This window comes from Platichthys flesus, chromosome 15 (assembly GCF_949316205.1).
Source record: "Platichthys flesus chromosome 15, fPlaFle2.1, whole genome shotgun sequence".
NCBI classification, from domain to species: Eukaryota; Metazoa; Chordata; class Actinopteri; order Pleuronectiformes; family Pleuronectidae; genus Platichthys; species Platichthys flesus.
This window is the reverse complement of record NC_084959.1, coordinates 15768192-15775089: the sequence shown is the minus strand read 5'-3', so window position 1 is coordinate 15775089 and position 6898 is coordinate 15768192. Positions and strand designations below refer to the sequence as shown.

General features: G+C 41.4%; 1 protein-coding gene across 1 annotated transcript in view; it reads left to right on the top strand.

The window, feature by feature from the left end:
* Positions 1-215: 215 nt before the first annotated feature.
* The window catches only part of npas2 (neuronal PAS domain protein 2), a 39321-nt gene continuing 32638 nt past the window's right edge, over positions 216-6898 (top strand). The window contains exon 1 of the mRNA XM_062405413.1: positions 216-511. The gene's annotated coding sequence lies outside the window, so the exon portion shown is untranslated. The remainder of the gene's footprint in view (positions 512-6898) is intronic.

Genomic DNA, 6898 nt, shown 5'->3' with positions numbered 1-6898 from the left:
CGGAAATGATGTTTAGCCTATAGGATTGAGCTTTGGTCCTCATGATTTCCACTGTTGTTAGTACGGCAACCACACACACGCACAACTTAATTTAAGAGCATATCTAGTCCAGTGGGCGGGGCTGTGAGTGTGGACGCACTGGCTGCACACAGAAGTCTTCAGCCAGCCCTCGTCTGTCTGCCTGTCACTGTGTGTGTGTTCGTGTGTGTGTGTGTGTCAGTGGACGGGACACGTTGTGTGCACCGCTCTGTGGAAAAACGATGTAAGCTGTGAGGTGTGAAGTGTGTGGGCTGTGTCTGGCTCTGGGCTGGTTCAGGATCTGCCTCTCTACAGGCGGCCCCTCTCTCTCTCTCTCACACACACACCGGGGAGAACCGTCTGTACGCGGAGTCGCAGCGCAGTTTCATTTAAGGGAAACTTTTTTCGCGGGGAATAAAAGACGTCGCAGTTTTTTTTTTTAGGATCATTTTGCCGCTTCCAGCCTCTTTCCCCGCCTGGCTCCCTCTATAAGGTAAGTTTCCACCTCCTCCGCAGCGTCTGTTTCGTCACTTCTACCCACAAACCGAGCTTCACGTTAGCGAAACAATTTACGGTGTCAACAAGTAGAACCTCTCCGGGAAAAACATACTTTACTCACGGTCTGTTTTTTTTCTCCAAAGTCTTGACGCGACGTTATTTGCGTCACAATATTTACAGCAGTCGTATACAAATACACAAAACACATGTTTTCCTCAGTGGATATTTGGACCGTTTCAGGCTAATTTGCTTATGCATTTAGGTCAAAGGCTGCTGGTTTTTCTGAATGACTGTAAGCTGCAGGCACACAGTATATTTGAATAGGGTGTTTATTTTCCTCTTGTATTAATTCGATGCGAGGCAGCGTGCTGTAAGTTATTGATACTGGACGCGGCGCCAATGAAATGGGGGTGGGATGCCCTGGAGTGTGTGTGTGGAGTCCAGCTGCTGGTTCGCTGTATGCACAGGCACCTTATCATATGTGGGCCCTTCAAACATATTGTGTGACTCGATGAGGGGGAAATAGGACTGTGATCTATATGGGGTTGAGCAATCCACATGGCGCTCTCTTGTGCGTGTAGAGATATGACTACTTGGACCAATTCAAATTGGTGAGAGATTCTGGATTATGAGATTGAGCAAGAGCTATTTCCCAGTTGAGGGTGTCCAGGTAAGGAGTCAATGGAAATCAGGTTTTTCGAATGTATGTCAGTGTCTGCCTATCTGATGACAAGTGTGTGGCTTTGGTCAGGAGCACGCTGCCATGAGAGGAGCCTGTTATTTTCATTGTCCAAGTGATCGTCCAGTGTCCTCATGCACGTTCCACCAGTGTGGAGGCCTGGTCCACTCTGTCAGCTGGCTGCTTCAGTGCTGTGGTTGGCCCAGCAGACATGAATAGTGATGAGGACGTGTGCTGACAGCCGAGTGGGACGTGAATGGCTGTCCCGGGACTGACTGTACTGGAGTGTTAAGCCCCATACACTCCTTTCTACGTCATGGGCCACCCTCATGACGCATGCCATCTTCTCCTCCCTTCCAGTCAAAATCTTGAGTCCTGCTTTTACAGTACATTTTACAAACTGCATTTTTATCCTGGGCTTGATGAGTTAGTGTATTCCACTCTGGATTAAAGTCTGCCCCTATGGAGGTCAGAGGTTAATCATGATCCTAATCCACACTGCACTGTGACTGCCCACTACTGACAGGCATCTCACTCACTATATGGATGTCTATTTCTGCCACTTGTTACAGCTCTGGCATAGAATACATATTGAACTGCAGACATTACCAATTTATTAACCGTACACTTTTACTGATCCTGAAGTTTTTGAAAATAGCTACAACAACCTGTGACATACAATCAAACATACAACCAATCGGCCAGCACACAGTCCAGTCCAGGAGTCCAGAGTCTCTTCTACACTCACAATATGTTGCCACGTCATAATTATTCAATTTGTTTACCTGAAGGAGCAGCCGCCCAGGGCAGTTGCTGTGGTTGTTTTTAGTTTGCCCAGTAACTTACAACAATTGTTTGTGGGAATCAGGCTGTAGAGTTTAACAGTGTATAGTGTTGTTCATGTTACTCTTGGACAGTGATGGGGTTTGCCCATGAGATCATGGGGGAAACACAAGATTTCCTTATTCAGCAACCCTATCGTAACATGTAGATATAAAGGATTTGCCACAAATATGTTTTTTTTCATTAATAATAATATAATAATATAAAACTTATTCATGAACATCTATTTCTTCATATTTATAATTCACCCTACATAATTACTCATGTATGACTTAGAATACTTTACTCTGTCTCAGTTTGAGGTTACGATCTTTCTCCCTTTTATTCCTCGTTTCTTGTGACATTTCGTCATGTCCTTATTTTTCATTTTGCTCCACTCTGCTGTTTCAAGGAAAATCCGTTTGCAGCATTATATTTCACTTTCAAGAGCAAACCAAGCTTGGGGCCTGATGGAGATTTTTTTTTGTCTGATCATTTATATTCTGGTTGTGCTTAAGCAGCGCTGTATCTGGGCTTTTGTTCCTCTTTCCTGAAACTATTCTATGGTGAAGGTTAGTTAACTGATGACACACAGCCTCGTCTCTGATGTTACAGAGCATGTTGTGGGGAAAGTAGGTTAGTGGGCCATGTCCTGCAAGCTTAAACTGAATGCAAGTCTGAATATTGCTAGAGCTGCTTAGTGTGACTGGGCATGCACAAATGGTGCAGGTCTGTGCAACTGTTAAGGGATCATTTCTCCCCCTCTGTCTCTTTAAGAAAACAGAGCTGCGCTCCACATAGCATGAGTCTTGAATGTTCAACCCATGATGATTCATCTCCAAAGAAAATGTTAAAATCCATCCAGATGGATTTTGCATAGGCAAATATGCATTAATATAGAAAGTCAAGGGTAAGAGAATGAGAGTAGGTTGAAATGGAGTGAAATCTGACAACAGGTTGACTAACTTCACAGGTTGCAAATTACCAAGCCTTGCTTACCTTATACATTACACACAACACAAGAAGCCCATTGTTGGTGTTGTGTTAATAGTACTACAGTATCACATGGTCACATTTGACTTACATTGACATCAGTCAATGTAATTTCTCTGAAATTATCTCTGAAATAATTCAGAGAGTTTCTCTCTGAATAATTCAAACCTTTGGTCTCTCGGTGCAATAATTACTCGTCTACAGTGTATGGAAACTCTCATGTTACTTACCTTTGTACTTACCTCCTGTATGGTAACATATAGTCTTATGGTTGCTGTGGTTTTTCACACTTGGCTGTGACAGAAGTTACACTTGGGAATAACAAGGTTCAAGTTCAATAAACTTCATTTTTGTCATTCCACATATGGTACAAGAAATACCTGACAGAGACATCAGACAACAAACCCACACTGAAACATACTTGTGACCTGCCTGTCACTCAATGTCTGCTGCGGTCGGCTCCAGCTCCCCTCAAAGGATAAGCAGTATTGATAATGGATGGATTGATGGATGGAACCCTGAAAGCATTTAATAGTAGGTCATACAATAGGAAAAGCTAAGAAAGAAGGGAAACACTCACTCTGACTACATTAAACAGGCATTTAAAGTATTTGTGATACTCATCAGAACCACTGGAGTGTCATGCTCCTTGACAGCCTGTAACAAAAGTCTCTGATAAGTGTCGTGTGTGTCCTCTGTCCAACCTTTCGAAACAGTTAGCAGCCCTTGAAGTCCTAGAATACTATGTACTACTTTAGTGAATGTGAGTTAGTTGGAGTTGTACACAAAACGAATTTCCAAATAAATAAACCCAAATGTCATCATGAGGTTGTTTTAATTCTTGGCTCGTCAAATATGAAGCACTTTGAACTGCACTATCCTGTATGAAAGGTGCTGTACAAATATAGTTCGACAGATTGACTTAATTGTTCTGAGAAATTGAGCAAATCATTTGCATAGCAATGCATTATCAACAACTAGTTAGTAGATTCCTATATAGAATGAAACAATAATTAGAGAATAGGGTTGATTGGATATCTTTGTAGGACTCTTTGACGTGCTATTAACTAATGAGCTAATTAATTTGCGCTGCAACATTTTTGCCGTGGGCCCAAAATGACATTATTGCTTATTTATAATTCATAGACACATCAGACTATTGAATCTGGATCTGTAGGTGATGAATAGGTACTTATTCTTTTACTTATTAATTTTTACTCTTGAGGTTTTGTTGTGTTCCTACCTTTTGTTTTTATTATTTGTTACAGAGTCATAATTGTACTGTGCACGGCATCTATTTTGCCCCTCCAATTAATGGACTCACTGGGATACTTACATTAACTTTGTGGTGTGTTTCATGTGGGAGGAAGGGGGGGATTATATAGTTATTTAATGGCTCATACTTGAGTTCTAATATTATATGAATATTTCCATATTTTGCAGCTGAATTTGTGTTAGTGTTTATAGAGGCACTGGAATACAAAACCCCATCCACTTGTCCATTATACTGTGGTTTACCTTACAGGGTAACCTAGAAGATTGATAGAAAAAGAGTTGTAGATAAAGTTTGTATCCTTTAATGTCTTTTACTCGTTTTTATATTCTTTTCTATGGATCATAGCATTTAAGCCATTCTTTAAAATCTTTTTTGGATCTTGTATAACTTAAAGTCAGTAACATCTTTCACTGGACTATATGTAGTCCTTAATGTAGTCTGTATGTTTAGAATCATTTGTAGTGTAGGCCTAAGATGATTTGTCAGGTTTCCTTTTGATTATTGAACAGCTGCTGTGTCTCCATTGAGAAGACAGTGGTCTTTTGAATGAGCCTTCGAGGCCTTGACAGAGGGATAAAATAGATTTTTCTGTTAGCGTCATACTGCCATTTTCTAATGCCCGGATGGGTGATGTGGAATCATGCTGCACAAGACTCTTGAGACTATGACTAATATTCATGTCACCCTCTTTAACCTTGTAACTATGACAGACAAAATGTTCAGTTATATAACTGCCTCTACACACGTCATCATCCTTGCCGCTGATCTCTTGCTCCAAAGCGCACAGTTATTGTCCTCAGTAGCTTCAGGCTCAGAATCACTGGGGCATGATTAAGAAATTTAGCTGATTAGAAAAAAAAGAGGTTACTTTCTTCCGGCTCTTATGACATTGTGTGAATTTGCTTCCTCCCTTTCTTTCATTGCATGAAAGGAGTGGCATTACCTCAGATAAACATCTGAATATTATGTAAAACCTTTTCAAAGACACTGCTGTAATCAGAGTACGAAATAAAAACCCACCGAGCGACAAATGCAGGTGGATTTTCATTTTGACATGTAAATCTCTGTACCAAAAATAGCCTGGAAATAAAATACCTTTACCAAACTAATATCTTGTAATTCCCTCCAGTCTCTCTGAGCTGTTCAGGGACATTAAAAGCTTGATGGCTAATCATTTCTGTCAGCTAAACAGTGAATCCAAAGTAATAATCGTTGTTCTGTCTAAGTCCAGAAACCACCTCACTTAAATGCTGAGCTCTCGCTCTTTGAGTTGAATGGAAACATAATTTACTTTAATTTACGTCTTCATTACAGGCTCTAAATAGTCAGGGTCCATCTTACATCACAGACCATATTCACTGGCACTCAGCTTCCATGTCACTTTGATCTGACAACAAACCTCTTGTGTGTCCCATGGTCGGAACAAACACCAATAGGTGCTCTTGCAGATGCTGCCCAACTATCGTGGAACCAGTTATAAATAAGTTATGATATCCAATTTTATTTTGAAATCTAAGCTAAAGACCATTTGTGCAACTCTTCGGTCAGCCTATGCTGTGTTTAAATGTGCCTTCTGAATAATGATACATTTGACTTACAGTGGAGGAAATAATTATTTGATCCCTCGCTGATTTTGTAAGTTTGCCCATTGACAAAGACACAAACAGTCTATAATTTTAATGGTAGGTTTATTACAATAGTGAGAGATGGAATATCAAAAGGAAAATCCAGGAAATCACTTTAAATAAAATATATAAACAGACTTGCATTTTATCGAGTGAAATAAGTATTTGATCCCCTGCCAACCATCAACAATTCTGGCTCCCACAGACTGGTTAAATACTCCTACTCCTTAGATACACTGAAAAAAACATGTTACCTGCAGCAAAGACACCTGTGTGTCAATCAGTCACCAATCACCTGTATAAAAGACACCTGTACATGCATTCATAAGTCAGACTCCAAACTCTCCACCATGGGCAAGACCAAAGAGTTGTCTAAGGACATCAGGGACAAGATTGTAGACCTGCACAAGGCTGGATTGGGCTACAAGACCATAGGCAAGAAGCTGGGTGAGAAGGAGACAACTGTTGGTGCGATCGTTCGAAAATGGAATCACTGATGATCTCAAGGCAGCTGGGACCACAGTCACCAAGAAAACCATTGGGAACACACTACGCCGCAATGGATTAAGATCCTGCAGTGCCCGCAAGGTCCCCCTGCTCAAGAATGCACATGTACAGGCCCGTCTGAAGTTCGTCAATGATCACCTGAATGATTCAGAGAAGTCTTAGGAGCAAGTGCTGTGGTCAGATGAAACCAAAATTGAGCTCTTTGGCATCAACTCGACTCGCCGTGTTTGGAGGAGGAAAAATACTGACTATGACCCCAAGAACACCATCCCCACCGTCAAGTATGGAGGTGGAAGCATTATGCTTTGGGGGTGTTTCTCTGCTAAGGGGACAGGACGACTTCACCGCATTGATGGAAAGATGGACGGGGCCATGTACCGTAAAATCCTGAGTGACAACCTTCTTCCCTCCGCCATGGGCACTGAAAATGGGTCGTGGATGGGTCTTCCAGCAGGACAATGACCCAAAACATACGGCAAA